At 37.4% G+C, this 16810-nt stretch overlaps 1 protein-coding gene and 1 pseudogene across 2 annotated transcripts in view; both read left to right on the forward strand.

The window, feature by feature from the left end:
- Window positions 1-16810, forward strand: part of PIK3R3 (phosphoinositide-3-kinase regulatory subunit 3) — a 152761-nt gene that overhangs the window by 42541 nt on the left and 93410 nt on the right. The gene's annotated exons all lie outside the window — the stretch shown is intronic.
- On the forward strand, window positions 1532-2042 carry LOC118540727 (ubiquitin-ribosomal protein eS31 fusion protein pseudogene; annotated as a pseudogene).

A 16810-nucleotide genomic window follows, 5' to 3' on the forward strand; every position in this document is an offset into this window, starting at 1 on the left:
GCCTCCCTTTTGATTACTAGGGATCAGCAAAAGGCATTTAGAGTAGAGTTGCTGGATAAAATACATGCAATGTCCCATGCAATATTTGTGATGTACTAATACTGAAAAATTGTTTATCTGAAATTCAAATTTAACTGGCTGGCCTATATTTTTATTTGCTAAATCTGGCAACCCTAATTTAGAGAGAGGCTAGACAGTTGACTAGATAGTATTTCCTAGTATACTTTCCCTATGGTGTTTAGGGATAGATGTGTAACTTGATATAGTGGCTCTCAGGATACTTTGTTTCCATGACAAAAAGTCCAACTGAAATTGGTTTAAACAAAGAGAATTTATAGTTTCATGTAATTGAAAAGTCCAAAGGGAATAAGGAAGGGCCCCTGACATAGTTTGATCAAGACTATCAGGCTTTGGCCCTGTTTTTCTGCATTTCTCTTGGCTCTCCCATCTATTAGTTTCTTTCTCAGGCAGGCTTCCTTGGTGTAGTACAAGATGACTATAGTACAGATGACTGGGATTACATGTTTCCTAATATCTGGGGGAGAAAAAGGATGCTTCCCACAAATACAACACAAAAATCCTGAGCTTGACATAAGACTATCCCCATATTCCAAAGGATCACTCTTAAAATCTGAACTATTAATTGTAGCTTTCTGTCTAGACCAGTGACTCTTAAACTTGAGCATGTATCTTAACCACCTGGAGGACTTGTTAAAACACAGATTGCTAAGCCCAACCCCTAGATTTCTGATTTTAGTAGGTTTGGGGCTGGGTTCTAAGAATTTGTAGTTGAAACAGGTTTCCAGATGTTCCTGATTTGGCTGGTCTACAAACACTTTGAGAAACACTGCTGTGTCAAATCAGGGCCTACAGCTGGAGCTGGGGAAGGGGTCAGTCCCACCCAAATACCTTACTAGTGTGTGGAAGAAACAAGATACCTTTTTTTTTAAAGATTTATTTATTTGAGAGAGAGAGCAAGAGCGAGCATGAGTGTGGGGAGGGGCAGAAGGAGAGAGATAAAGAATCTCAAGCAGACTCCCCACTGAGCACGGAGCCTGATGCGGGGCTTGATCTCACGACACTGAGATCATGACCTGAGCTGAAATCAAGAGTTGGATGCTCAACCAACTCAGGCACCCAGGTGCCCCGGAACAAGACATGTTTTGAAGAGATAATTACAATGTCCACTAAGGAGAGGACTGCTGTTTTTTTTCTATCCAGCTTTCCTGCCCTCTTATGTAGGTAACAGCTTCCTATTCTCTTAACCACTCATTCCCCATTTGTAATCAATGTGGCTTAGGTAGAGTTGATCTAACCCATTGGCTTTAATGGTGGGCACATGACCCAGGCCTGGCCATTAAGATTATTGCATTCACCTGACCTCAGTGATTAGGGCAGCCATCTTTGTAAACAGTCAATGCACATTACTATACATTACTATTTACTGTCCTGGCTATTGATAAAAGATGGCATAATTGCGGTCTTTAAGAAGCTCAGACTAGGCTTTCCTTTCCGATCTGCCATCTGCGGTGGAACCGTCTCCAAGATGCAGATTTTCCTGAAAACCCTTGGAAGACCATCACTCTTGAGGTTGAACCCTCGGATACAATAGAAAATGTAAAGGCCAAGATTCAGGATAAGGAAGGAATTCCTCCTGATGAGCAGGGATTGATCTCAGCAGAGGCACGCACTTTGACTACAACATTCAAAAGTAGTCCACTCTTCATCTTGTGTTGAGACTTCGTGGTGGTGCTAAGAAAAGGAAGAAGTCTTATACCACTCCCAGGAAGAATAAGCATAAGAGAAAGAAGGTTAAACTGGCCATCCTGAAATACTATAAGGTGGATGAGAATGGCAAAATCAGTCGCCTTCATCGGGAGTGCCCTTCAGATGAGCGTGGTGCTGGAATTTTCATGGCTAGCCACTTCGACAGACATTATTGTGGCAAATGTTGTCTGACTTATTGCTTCAACAAACCAGAAGACAAGTAATTGTATATGGGTTAATAATAAAAGACATGAACTAACATTAAAAAAAAAAAAGCTCAGACTAATTGAGGAATACCAACGTGTAAACAAATGCGTGTAGTATTTCTCTTTATAACTCCCTCCCTTTCTCCTGGCTTCCATCTAATACACATTTCCATTATATACTGTATTACTTCCTTTGTAATCCTTAACCACATTTATTATCAGTTGTTTAATGTCTTTAGTCCTCATTAGATTATAAATTCCATCAGGATAAGGACTATAATTAACTGCTGGATCTCTAGTACCTAGCACTCTGGCACATAGAGGTGCTCCGTAAGTGTGGGTTGAATGAATGTTTTAACTGTAGTAATAGAAAAATATAGAAAATGAAGAGGGAATGATTGGTTTACTGATGGGGTAGTGGAGACGTAACAGCCTGGATAAATGCACAGGATTGTTGAAACACCTTGGTGTATTTTGGGAACTGTAAGTAATTCACTTTTGTTGAAACATGATGTATGAGGTGGGAAGTGGTGGTAGATGAATCTGGAGAGAGGGTGAAGGCCAAATCATGAAGAGCCCTGAATGCTACACCTACAGGTTGGGGAGCCATTGACTGGTTTTAAGTAGGGAAAAGAATATATTAGCTGCAAAAATGATATATGGATTGGAGGAGAGTGAGCTTAAAGAAGAGAAACTGGTTAGGAGGCTATTTCAGTACAGATGAAAGATACTATGAAAGCCTAAGGTGAAAAAGAAAAATATGGAAGAAGCGGGGAGATGGAGACCTGGTGTGCAGAATTCATGTGGACTCATGGAGATTTCCATTGTAAATTTAATTTTGTTTTAGCAGTAGAGACATTGTATTAGCCACTTTTTTTTTTTTTTAATTTTATTTATTTGACAGAGAAAGACACAGTGAGAGAGGAAACACAAGCAGGGGGAGTGGGAGAGGGAGAAGCAGGCTCCCCGCTGAGCAAGGAGCCCAATGTGGGGCTCGATCCCAGGGCCCCGGGACCATGACCCAAGCCAAAGGCAGACGCTTAATGACTGAGCCACCCAGGAGCCCCCCCCCCCTTTTTTTTTAGATTTAAAAGATTTTTAAAGTAATCTCTACCACCCAGCTTGGGGGTTGAACTCACAACCCAAGATCAAAAGTCCCACACTCCACCAACTGAGTTAGGCAGGTGCCCCTGTATTAGCCAGTCTTTTTTTTTCTTTTTTTTTATATAATTTTTTTTTTATTTTTTAAAAGATTTTATTTATTTGACAGAGACAGAGATAGCAAGAGCAGGAACAAGCAGGGGGAGTGGGAGAAGGAGAAGCAGGCTTCCCGCTGAGTGGGGAGCCCGATGCGGGGCTCGATCCCAGAATCCCGGGATCATGACCTGAGCTGAAGGCAGACGCTTAACGACTGAGCCACCCAGGCGCCCCTTTTTTTTTCTTTTTAATATTTTATTTATTTGACAGAGGCAGAGAGAGAGAGCACAAGCAGAGGGTGTGGCAGGCAGAGGAAGAAGCAGACTCCCTGCAAAGCAGGGAGCCTGATAAGGGGCTCGATCCCAGGACCCTGAGATCATGACCTGAGCCGAAGGCAGACGCTTAACCAACTGAGCCACCCAGGCGCCCCTCTATTAGCCAATCTTAACTACTGATCTCTAGTTCTGCATCCACACCCACTTAATATTTGTAACTGGACATTGTATTTTTATTTAATTTTCTAATCATTAAAAAAGAGAACCCCCCCAAAAGCCTAAGATAAGGTAGTAGTAGTGAGAATAAATAGAATTGTTTAAAAAGTAGAATTGATGGAACTTAGAGACTATCCTGAGAAAAATGAAAGAATCTAGAATGACTTTTAGTTTTCTGGCTTGTGAGATGATGGTACTATAAACCAAGAGACACAGTTTAAGAAGGAAGGACAGGATTGGATCATATGGCTTCTTAAATCAAAATGAGGTGAATTGGAAAAGATTTTCTCCTTTTGGAGGAGTTCTTTTTCTCTTAGGCTTTATTGGGGGAGGAAAAGGGAACAGTTTTTACTGCTTCTAGGTTTGAAACCTAGAGCAGATAGTAGTAAATCAGATACTATTAAGTTCCTAAAGGTGTGGGAGAGATTGCAGTGGGTCCTTGACTACTCCCAGGGTATTAGTTGCTGAGGTCGATTTAAATTTCCAGAAGTGGGGCACCTGGCTGGCTCAGTTGGTAGAGCATGGGACTCTTGATCTTGGAGTCATGAGTTCGAGCCCCACATTAGGGATAAAGTTGACTAAAAAAAAAAATTTCCAGATGTTTAATTTGCTTCACCTTATTTAAGCACCTTTTTGAAAGCAAGTGGGCATAAACTTTATTTTGTATGTTCTTTTTAAAAGTTTTTATTTTAATTGCAGTTAGTTCAATACAGTGTAATATTCATTTTAGGTATGTAATATAGTGGTTCAGTACTTTCATACATCACCTAGTGCTTATCACAATGGTGCATTTCTTAATCCCCATCACCTGTTTAACCCATCCCCCTGCCCAACTCCTTCTGGTAACCATCAGTTTGTTCTCTGTAGTTAAGAGTCTGTTTCTTGGTTTGCCTCTTTCTCTCTCTTTTTTCCCCCCTTTGCTCATTTGTTTTGTTTCTTAAATTCCACATATGAGTGAAATCATATGGTATTTGTCTTTGACTTACTTAGCATAATACTCTCTAGCTCCATCCATGTTGTTGTAAATGGCAAGATTTCATTATTTTTTATGGCTGAATAATATTTCATTGTATATATATAGTGCATCTTCTTCATTCATCAATTGGTGGACACTTGGGCTGATTCCATAATTTGGTTATTATAGATAATTCTGCTGTAATCATCAAGAAGCATGTATCCCTTTGCATTAGTATTTTTATATTATTTGGGTGAATTCCTAACAGTGCAATTGTTGGATTGTAGGGTAGTTCTATTTTTAACTTTTTGAGGGACCCCTATATTGTTTTTCACAATGGTTGCACCAGGTTGCGTTCCCACCAACAGCGCAAAAGGGTTCCCTTTTCTCCACTTTCACACCAACATCTGTTGTTTCTTTTCTTGTTGATTTTAGCCATTCTGACAGGTGTGAGGTGATATCTCATCATGGTTTTGATTTGCATTTCCCTGATGATCAGTGATGTTGAACATCTTTCCATGTGTCTGTTGGCCATCTGGATATCTTCCTTGGAGAAATGTCTGTTCTGCCCACTTTTTAATTGGATTGTTTGTTTTTTTGGGTATTAAGTTTTAGAAGTTCTTTATATATTTTAGATATGAATGCTTTATCAGATGTGTCATTTGCAAATATCTTCTCCCATTCTGTTGGTTACCTTTTAGTTTTGTTGTTTCCTTTACTGTGCAGAAGCTTTTTATTTTGATATAGTCCCAATAGTTTATTTTTGCTTTTGTTTCCCTTGCCTCGGGGACATGCCTAGAAAGAAGTTGCTACAGCTAATGTCAAAAAAGTTACTGCCTGTGTTCTCTTCTAGGAGTTTTATGGTTTCAGGTCTCACATTGAGGTCTTTAATCCATTTTGAATTTATTTTTGTATATGGTATAGTGGTCCACTCTCATCCTTTTGCATGTTGCTGTCCAGTGTTCCCAACCATTTGTTGAAGAGACTGTCCTTTTCCCATTGGATATTCTTTCCTGCTTTGTTGAAGATTAATTGACCATATAGTTGTGGGTTCATTTCTGGGTTTTCTATTCTGTTCCATTGATCTATGTGTCTATTTTTGTGCCAGTACCATACTGTTTTGATCACCACAGCTTTGTAATATAACTTGAAGTCCAGAATTGTGATGCCTCCAACTTTGCTTTTCTTTTTCAAGGTTGCTTTGGCTAAATTCGGGGTCTTTTGTGCTTCCATATACACATTTTAGGATTGTTTGTTCCAGCTCTGTGAAAAATGCTGTTGGTATTTTGATAGGGATTGCATTAAATGTATAGATTGCTTTGGGTAGTATAGACATTTTAACAATATTTGTTCTTTCAGTCTAGGAGCATGGAATGTCGTTCCATTTTCTTGTGTCATCTTCATTTCTTTCATGAGTGTCATATAGTTTTCCGAGTATAGATCTTTCACCTCTTTGGTTAGGTTTATTCCTAGGTATTTTATTGTTTTTGGTGCAATTGTAATGGGATTGATTCCTTAGTTTCTCTTTCTTCTACTTCATTATTGGTGTACAGAAATGCAGCAGATTTCTGTAAGTTGATTTGTATCCTGCAACTTTATGGAATTCATTTATCAGTGGTAGCAGTTTTTTGGTGGTCTTTCAGGTTTTTTATATAGAGTATCATGTCAACTGCACTAGTCAAAGTTTTACTTCTTCCTTGCTGATTTGGATGCCTTTTATTTCCTTTTGCTGTATGATTACTGTGGCTAGGACTTCCAGTACTTTCCTGAATAAAGTGGTGAGAATGGACATCTCAGTCTTGTTCCTGACTGTAGAGGAAAAGCTCTCAGTTTTTCCCCATTGAGGATGATACTCGCTGTGGGTTTTTCATATATGGGCTTTATTATGTTGAGGTTATGTTCCCTCAAAACCTACCTTGTTGAAGGGTTTATCATGAATGGATATTGTACTTTGTTAGATGCTTTTTCTGCATCTATTGAAATGATCATATGGTTATTATCCTTTCTTTTATTAATGTGGTATCACATTGATTTGTGAATATTGAACCACCCTTGCAACCCAGGAATAAATTCCACTTGATCATGGTGAATGATTTTTTAATGTATTGTTGGATTTGGTTTGCTAATATTTTATTGAGGATATTTGCATCTATGTTCATCAGGGATATTGGCCTGTAGTTCTCTTGTTTAGTGGTGTCTTTACCTGGTTTTGGGTAATGCTGGCCTTAGAGAATGAATTTGGAAGTTTTCCTTCCTTTTCTGTTTTTTTTGGAATAGTTTGAGAAGAATAGGTATTAACTCCTTTAAACGTTTGGTAGAATTCACCTGCGAAGCCATCTGGTCCTGGACTTTTGTTTGTTGGGTGTTTTTTGATTACTGATTCAATTTCTTTATGGGTTATTGGTCTGTTCATGTTTTCTGTTTTTTCCTGTTTCAGTTTTGGTAATTTATATGTTTCTAGGAATTTATCCATTTCTTCTAGATTGTCCAATTTGTTGGCATATAGTTTTTTCATAATGTTCTTATAATAGGGGGCACCTGGGTTGTTCAGTTAGTGAAGCATCTGCCTTCAGCTCAGGTCATGATCCCAGGGTCCTGGGATCGAGCCCTGCATTGGGCTCCCTGCTCAGCGGGGAGCCTACTTCTCCCTCGGCCCCTCACCCCACTCGTGCACACACTCTCTTTCTCTCTCTCTCAAATAAATACATAAAATCTTTAATAATAATATTCTCTTTTAATTGTATTTCTGTGGTGTTGGTTATTTCTCCTGTCTTATTTGTGAATTTGTTTATTTGGGCCCTTCCTATTTTCTTTTTTGATAAATCTGATCATCAATTTTGTTAATTTTTTCAAAGAACCAGCTCCTGGTTTCATGGATTTGTTTTTTTTTAGTTTCTATATCATTTATTTCTGCTCTAATCTTTATTATTTCCTTCCTTCTGCTGGCTTTAGGCATTGTTTATTGTTCTTTTAGGTGTAAGGTTAAGTTGTTATTTGAGATTTTTCTTCTTGAGGTAGGCCTGTATTGCTATATACTTCCCTCTTAGGACCACTTTTGCTGCATTGCAAGTGGGCATAAATTATAAGAAAACTGTTAATACCCTACAACCCAGCAATTGCACTACTTGGGTATTTACCTCAACGATACAAATGTAGTTATCCTAAGGGGCACTAGTACCCCAGTGTTTATAGCAGCAATGTCCACAATAGCCAAACTATGGAAAGAGCCCAGATGTCATATACACACACATACACACGCACAATGGAATATTATGCAGCCATCAAAAAATGAAATCTTGCCATTTGCAATGCCATGGATGGAAGTAGAGGGTGTTATGCTAAGCGAAATAAGTCAGAGAAAGGCAGTTATCATATGATCTCACTGATATGCGGAATTTGTGAAATAAGGCAGAGGATCATAGGGGAAGAGGAAAAAATGAAACAAGACGAAACCAGAGAGAGATCAATCATAAGAGACTCTTTTTTTTTTTTAAGATTTTATTTATTTATTTGACACAGAGAGAGAGAGCACAAGTGGGCAGAGCAGCAGGCAGAGGGAAAGGGAGAAGCAGGCTTCCCGCCGAGCAGGGAGCCTGATGTGGAGCTCGATCCCAGGACCCTGGGATCATGACCTGAGCTGAAGGCAGAGGCTTAACGACTGAACCACCCAGGCACCCCAAGAGACTCTTAATCTTAGGAAACAAACTGAGGGTTGATGGAGGGGAGGAGGTGGGGAGATGGGGTGGTTGATGGACATTGGGGAGGGTATGTGTTGTGGTGAGCGCTGTGTGTTGTAGAAGACTGATGAATCACAGACCTGTACCCCTGAAAGAAATAATACATTATATGTAAATAATTTAAAAAATTTAAAAATATTAATAATTAAAAAAATTTAAAAAAAAAACTTAAGATTCATGAGTTAGGTTCAGTATTGGTAAAAATATGAATTGCTATAGCCATTTTGGAAAGTTTGGCAATTATAATTAGTCAAATTTCTCTTCTGGAAATCTATTCTGTAGAAATGAAAGTATGTTGTTTTTAATGGCAAAAACTGGAAATAGCCTGAATGTCTATCAATAGTGGGCATGAATATAGATTGTAATATACTTATATTGTGGAATATTATGCAACCCAAAGAGAATGAGTTAAATCTGTGTATCTTGACCTAGAAGGATATCTGAGAGGTTATAGATTAAAACAAGCAAATTATAAAGAAATGTGTATAATATTTTTGTAAAATAAAGATATAAATATGTACTTTTTTTTTTTAGCATTATATGCACATAGAGAAAGGTGTAAAGGTGTATTTTATTCCAAGTACTCTTCTAATGGCTGGGAATATAGTCCTTGTTTTATGCAGGAGGAGGTATGACAATAAATTAAGAAGTAAATATATAATATGTTAAGCGAAGATAAATGGTATGGAGAAAAAACGCAACTGGCTAAAGGGGATGGAGGACAGAGAGGAATTAACTGTTTTATTCTGGATAGAGGCCTCACTGATATGGTGGTTTAACCTTCTTATTGTGAAATAAAATACATGCTAATAAGTGTATAAAACATACATGTAGTTTATATAGTATATAAACATAAATGTAGTTTATTGACATTTGTGAACAACTATGTAACTACCACATAGATAAAGATGTCGAAGATGGCCAGCTTCCCAGAAGCCAAAAGCATGCCCTTTTGGCATATATCCCTCTTCTTCCCACCAGAGTAAACCATTGACTTAATTTTTATGGTAATTATTTTCTTGTTTTTCTTTATAATTGCATTCCTAAATAATATATTTTAGTTTTGCTTGTTTTTGAATTTGCTATATATGGAATTACATTGTATGTATGCTTTTGTGTGTTTTGCTCACTATTATGCTGAGTCATCTATACTGTTTTTATGTAGCCGTAGTTTCTTTTTTTTTATTATATGGTATTTCGTTGTAGAATAGTTTATTTCTACTTTTATTTATTTATTTTTTTAAAGATTTTATTTATTTATTTGACAGAGAGAGACACAATGAGAGAGGGAACACAAGCAGGGAGAGTGGAGAGGGAGAAGCAGGCTTCCCGCCGAGCAGGGAGCCCAATGCGGGGCTCGATCCCAGGACCCTGGGATCATGACCTGAGCTGAAGGCAGACGCTTAACGACTGAGCCACCCAGGCACCCCTATTTCTACTTTTAATAGACATTTGGATAGTTTCTATCTTGGCTGTTATGGACAATGCTGTTATGAAGATTTTGCACATATGTCATATGTGAATGCATTTCTCTAAGGTATATCTAGGATTGAGAATTCTGGTTTATAAAATATGTGTATCTCAGCCCTTCTAGAGAATGCCAAATTATTTCTATCTGTAACGGTATCTGAGCGTTAACTACATCTACTAGCCCTAGGTGTTGTCAGACATTCACGTTTTTGCAAATCATCTAAATGTGTAGTGGTATCTCATTATGGTTTAAATTCATTTGCATTTTCCTTATTCCTAATGTGGATCATCTTCTCACATGTTGGCCATTTGGTTATTCTCTTGTATGAGACACCTTTTCATGTCTTTTGCCCATTTTTCTATTGCATTGTCTTTTTTTCTTATTGGTTTGTTGGAGTTAAAGATTCTGGATATTCTTGTCTTTTACATGTATTGCAAATATCTTAAGATGACATTTTGAGCAGAGACCTGGAGGAAGTTGAAGGAGTGAGTTGTGGGGAAAGCTGAATGAAGGGTATTAGAGGAAGAGTGAACAGCAATTACAAAGGACTTGATGCAGGAATGTTTTTGAAATGTTGCGGGAGCAGCAAAAGATGCTTACCTGAGGTTAGAAAGGAGAACGGGTTAAGAGGTCTCAGAAAAAAATGAAGCAAAATGGGAAAGAATTCATGGAGTAAGCATTACTAGTAAAAATATAGATTACAAAATCCATTCCTTGATATTACCACAAGTACATAAAAATAGAATATGGTGAAGGAAAAGACCTAGAATATGATCAAATGAAAACATTGATTTGATAACAGGATTGTGGACAGTTTTTGTCCTAGATTTATTATTATACAGCAAAAACAATGTCAAAAGTACATATAAAAAATTAAAAGATTTACAAATAAATACTAAATTTAATACAAAAAATTAATCGCCTCTTACTCTCAGGCATTGATAAGTAGAAACTCTTATTAGTTTCCTATTATTGCCTTAATGAATTACCATAAATTTAGTGGCTTAAAACAACTCAGATTTATCATCTTGCAGTTTTGGAGGTCAAATGTCCTAAAATCAAGATGTCAGCAGGCTGTATTCCTTTTGGAGGCCCTAGAGAAGAATCCATTTTGTTCTAGGAGCTGCCTGCATTCCTTGGCTGCTGGCCCCTTACTCCATTTCAAAGCCAGTAATGTTGCATCTTTAAATCTCTCTGTCTTCTACTTCCGTTGTCATATCTGTTTCTCTGACTCTGATATTCTTGCCTCCCTCTTATAACGACTTTTTTGATTTCTCTGGCCCACATGGATAATCCAAAATAATCTTTCTGTGTCAATGTTCTTAACTTAATCTCCTCTGCAAAGTTCCTTTTGCTATGTAATATAATATATTCACAGGTTCCAGGGATTGGGATATAGACATCTTTGTAGGGCTATTATTCTATCTACCTTACAGACTCTAAATTTGAGAATAAAATATTCACTAACCCTGTTTCTTAGGGTTTGATGAACGAGGAATTGGAAGTACGGATAAAAGAGAGAGGACCCTTACTAGCAGAGAATGAATTTGGTGAATGTCTTGTGTTGAATTTTCTACAACATCTGCTGTAGAAGTTAGCCTTACACATGATGTAAGGGTGCCTGAAAGACAACTGGAAACTTTCAGATCATATGTTCATTTCATGTAGTTGCTGCCTTGAGAGATAATTATACTTTGTTAGAAGACTGGTTTGAATTTAGTCTGCTTAACAATGATGTGGCATTGAACGGTTCTCATCTATAAAATGGGAGTAGTAATACTTAATTCACAAAGATTTTTATAAGAATTATAAAATTATTACATATACATACATATACATATAATGAAATTAATACTTAGCTTGTATCTGGCATGTAGCAGGTACTCACTTTTCTGGAAGGTCTGTGTTTTTGTGATAACAGTGAGAAAATTTTAGAGAGGCGGGTGGTTTATTCTAGAAGTTTCGCTGGAGGCTGCTGTATATCTTACTTGCTAGAAGCTACCTGACTCTATTGTGTATTTGGCTCTAAGATCCGTATGGGTAAAATTTTGGGCAAAAAGAAGCAATGAGTTAATATTTGTAGCAAGTGTGGCTGATTATCATTTTTTTTCTGTTAGCCTATTTTACCTTTTTCTATGGGAAATTTCAAAATTTTTTTTCTCTCTCCAGGCTGATCATTTTTTTTCCCCCTGCCTTCAGTAAAATTCCATGCTGTACTTACAGCATTATTATTCTTGGATCTTCACTTCTCTCTGGTAAGCCTAAATGCTGATCATCTCATGTATTAATTCAACAAATATTATTGAGTGCCTTCTCTCTGTGAGACACTCAACACTGGTGGTATAAAAGATAAATAAGAAAATGTGTATCCTCAAGGAGCTCACAGTTTAGCACAAAGACAAGTCAATAGCTAAACTATAATGAATAAGCTTTATATTAGAAGGTTGAGAAAAGCTCTGTGGAATCGAAGTAGTGGTGTTTAGACTAAAGATGTGAGGGAAGGTTTCACAGAAAAAATTGTGTATGACCTGGCCCCCCGCCCCCCCGCAAAAGTAGCTGGTTGTAAAGGAGTATGGTGAGAAAAAGGGGTGGAGGGGAGGGAGGAAGGAATGGGTATTCTGTGAAGTACAGGGAACATAAGTACAAAGGCATGAGAAAGTGTTGTGTGTTTGGATGAGCTGTGGGTCTTTTTGGTGTGGCTAGGGTAAAAGGTGCCTGTGGGAAAGTAATAGGAGAATGAGCTTAGAAGAGTAAGCAGAGGGGCACCTGGGTGGTACAGTCGGTTAAGCATCCAACTCTTGGTTTCAGCTCAGGTCATGATCTCTGGGTTGTGGGTCCATGCTGCTTGAGTTTCTCTCTCCCTCTGCCCCTCCCCCTTGCTCTCTCGCTCACATTCTCCCCCTCTCTCAAATAAATAAATCTTAAAAAAAAAAAAGAGGCCAGACCATGAAGGGCCTTATATGCCATGCTGAATGAAGAGTTTAAGTTTGGACTTTATCCTATAGGTAGTTGCGAACTCTTGAAATACTGTATGCTAAACCAACATGACTAGATTCAAGACTCAAAAGCAGCAGGAAAGGTAGGAAATGAACAAGGAAACTGGTCTCTGGGGAAATCCAGGGAGACCCTTTCAAGAAGGAAAAAATGGCTAACAGTGTAAAATTTAAAGTGATTGTGAAATATAGAAAAGTTTCTGCTGGACTCTGTTGCTGAGAAGACCTTAACAAGATTATATTTTGTGAATGGGGTAGAAATCAAATTAGATTCAAGAGTTGAGTGGGAGGTAAGAAAATAGAGACTACAATTATAGACCACTCAGAAAACTTGCTGTGAAGCAGAAGTGAGAGGTAGCTAGAGAGAGATGTAGATCTGAGAAACAATTTTTTTCAAAGATAGAAGAGTTGTATGTATATTATGTTTTGGCGGAGATGATAAGGTAGAGATAAAGTTGAGTTATATGGGGTGTGATTTGATGGAACAGGAAGGATGGGTTTGGTGGTGAGAAGAGATTATAACCACAGGGAAGGAGGAGAGATACTTTTGTCTAACACTTGGAAGGAAGAAGATGGGTTCAAAGAAGAATGTAGATTGGAAAATTGGGTGAGGTCAGGTTTCTTCTTTCTGGCAGATGGCAGTTGTGAGAGAAGAGGTGTGTAGGGTTAGGCTTTAGATATGGCATAGCCACTGATCACTGTGGAATGGAGTAGGTCACTGATCAGAGGCATGTAGATAAATTACTAATAGGATAGTTGATCTCAAAATTAGAGACTTGTAAATTTGTAGTGGCACAAATTGCCAGCTTGTGATTTTCTTCAGAATTCAGCAGATGGTTGGATTGATTCCCCATGGCTGAGAGATTTACTGGGCTGGTGTGGTAAAAGAACAAGAAGCTGGGTGGAGATACTGACAAGAGAGTAGTTGATGCACAACTTTGAGGGAATAGTTAAGTAAATTATGACACATTCGTATAAACTATTTTCTAGCTATTGATATTTATGTTTATAGTTTATAAAGTGCTTATTTTATAATGGTAAGGTAATAAAAGTGTTGTATGTTGTACAAAGGGTTAGTAATGGTCAACTGTAATAGTCAAGGATTGTGTTAGGCATAATGATGAAAAAATGCTCTGAAAACCAAAGAGTATTGGTCATCCCTATTAGCGCATAGACAATCATTTGTCAGGGATCATTATTTCTAGTTTAGAGATGAAGAAAATGAGAGTTAGCAAAAGTGACTTGTTCAGAGTCATAAATTTGATAAATGGCAGAGAGAGAGGTAACTTTTATAGTACTTATTGAATAGTTATTGTCTCAGGTATTGTTTTATACGCAGTCTTACTTAATATTTTCCTCATTTATTGCTCTAATTTTTATTTCCCAGTTAAGAAAACAGATTCTGAGGTGAGTAATAATATGAGCAATAGATAACTATCAAAAGAGTGATACCAACAAGTGCTTTAGAAGTTCAGCCGAAGGAGATGTTGTGGACTAGGGTAGAAGAGAGACTTTGGAGATGATTATATTTGAACTTGGACTGAAGGATATGTAGGCTAGTCTTATTTTTTGGTCTCTTTGACTTGTTTTTTTCACGTTAAAAAAAAGATTCTTTATAATAGTCTATATCATGTTTCTGGAGCCTTTTGCTCCGATAAGAAAAAAAAATACTATTCTTGCTTTTTTTTTTTCTTGCTTATTTTTTTTCTTTTTCTTTTTTTAAAGATTTTTATTTATTTATTTGACAGAGAGAGACACAGCAAGAGAGGGAACACAAGCAGGGGGAGTGGGAGAGGGAGAAGCAGGCTTCCCGCAGAGCAGGGAGCCCAATGCGGGGCTCGATCCCAGGACCCTGGGATCATGACCTGAGCCGAAGGCAGACGCTTTAACGACTGAGCCACCCAGGTGCCCCTCTTGCTTATTTTTAATGAAAGACCAAGCCTATCTGTAGATGTCATAAAGGGACCCAACATAATTTCTGGATCTCTAGTGCATCACTTTTGAGACTGCTTTGGAGGGAATGGAAGAAATAATGTCTTCCAACTAACTTTGCAAGTTGAATCATGAACTCATTGGTAGGCCTTCTAGAATAGGTTTCAAATATAATTATAAATCTGTCTATCTAGTTCTTTTCCCCCTTAAACAATCATTTATATTTGAGTGCTTATTATGGTTAATGGAAGAAAACACTTCATTTGAAACAGTAGTTAAAAGGCGACTGAAACCAGGGATTTAGCTCTTCCATGCTGAGCTGAAAGGGGAAAAATAAGGACTTTTTTTAGGGTTGTTAAATTTCCACTTACCTTTTTCTCCAGTCTTGGCACTTTCATTCTGTGGTTTTAGTGGAAGAAGCATTTGAATATAAAACATTTTACATATGAGGAATCTTCAAGAATTATCAGAAAGGACTTAATAAGAATGATCTCACTTTACTCATAAAGTAGGGATTGCCATGTATAGATATATTATTTATCAGTTTTTATATTTGGAGACGTCTATAATTGGCATCTGTATATTTCTACAAGAAGTAGTCACCATTATAATTTGTCTAATTTTAGGATCAAGTCCATATATAATGGCTTATGGCTTTAAATGAATACTTGATACTTTCTAATAGGGCCCATCTGGTAACTACAAAGAAGTAAAGATAATATAGACATTTTAATGAGCTATGAAAAGGTAGCTTCAGTAGCAAAAGCACATTCTAAAAACAACTAAGAATAACTTACCAAAACTGACTTGAGAAGAAATTAAAAATCTTTATACTCTTTTAGCCATAAAAAAAACTGAATTAGTAATTTAAAAAAATCTACCTACCCAAACAATATCAGGCCCGTATAATTAATTACAGTTTTAAAACCACCATAAAATTCACCAGCATAAACATTTTTGAGTGTGCAGTTCAGTAGCATTAAGCATATTCACATTGTTGTGGAACATATATGTAGAGCTTTCTCATCTTGCAAATTTGAAATGCTATCCCCATTAAATAACCACTCCCTTTTCCACCTTTCCTCAGGCCCCAATAACTACCATTCTATTTTCTGTTTCTATGTATTTTACTACTTTGGTTACCTCATATAAAGTGGAATCATACAGTGATTGCCTTTTTGTGACTGGTTTATTTTACTTAATATAATGTCCTCAGGGCTCATCTCTGTTGTAGCATGTGACAGGATTTTTTTCTTTTTTTTAATTTAAATTCAGTTAATTAACATATAATGTATTATTTGTTTCAGAGGTAGAGGTCAGTGATTCATCAGTTGTATATAACACCCAGTGCTTATTACATCACGAGCCCTCCTTAATGTCCATCACCCAGTTATCACATCCCCCCAACCCCTCCCCTTCAGTAGCTCTCAGTTTTGTTTTCTATGATTAAGAGTCTCTTATGGTTTGTCTCCCTCTCTGATTTCATCTTGTTTTATTTTTTTCCTCTCTTCCCCTATGATCCTCTGTTCTGTTTCTTAAATTCCACATATCAATGAGATCATTAATTGTCTTTCTCTGATTGACTTATTTCACTTAGCATAATACCCTCTAGTTCCATCCACATTGTTGCAAATGGCAAGGTTTCATTTTTTTGATGGCTGAGTACTATTCCATTTGTGTGTGTGTGTGTGCACGTGTGTGTGTGTGTATACACACACACCACATCTTTTATTTTTGTGGAATCACTTTATTTATTAATGATCATATATCATTTATGTTGGTTGCCATTTAGAAAAAATACAGACCTCCAGTGGGGAAAGAGGAACTGACAGGTTGGGAAAGGAAAGTAGAAAAAACTCTGAATATACCACATCTTCTTTATCCATTCATCTGTCATTGGACATCTGGGCTCTTCCCATAGTTTGGCTATAATTGGACATTGCTGCTATACACTTTGGGGTACAGGTGCCCCTTCGGATCACTACATTTGTATCTTTAGGGTAAATACCCAGGAGTGCAATTGCTGGGTTGTAGGATAGCTCTATTTTCAACTTTTTGAGG

Source organism: Halichoerus grypus, chromosome 5 (assembly GCF_964656455.1).
Source record: "Halichoerus grypus chromosome 5, mHalGry1.hap1.1, whole genome shotgun sequence".
Taxonomy (NCBI): Eukaryota; Metazoa; Chordata; class Mammalia; order Carnivora; family Phocidae; genus Halichoerus; species Halichoerus grypus.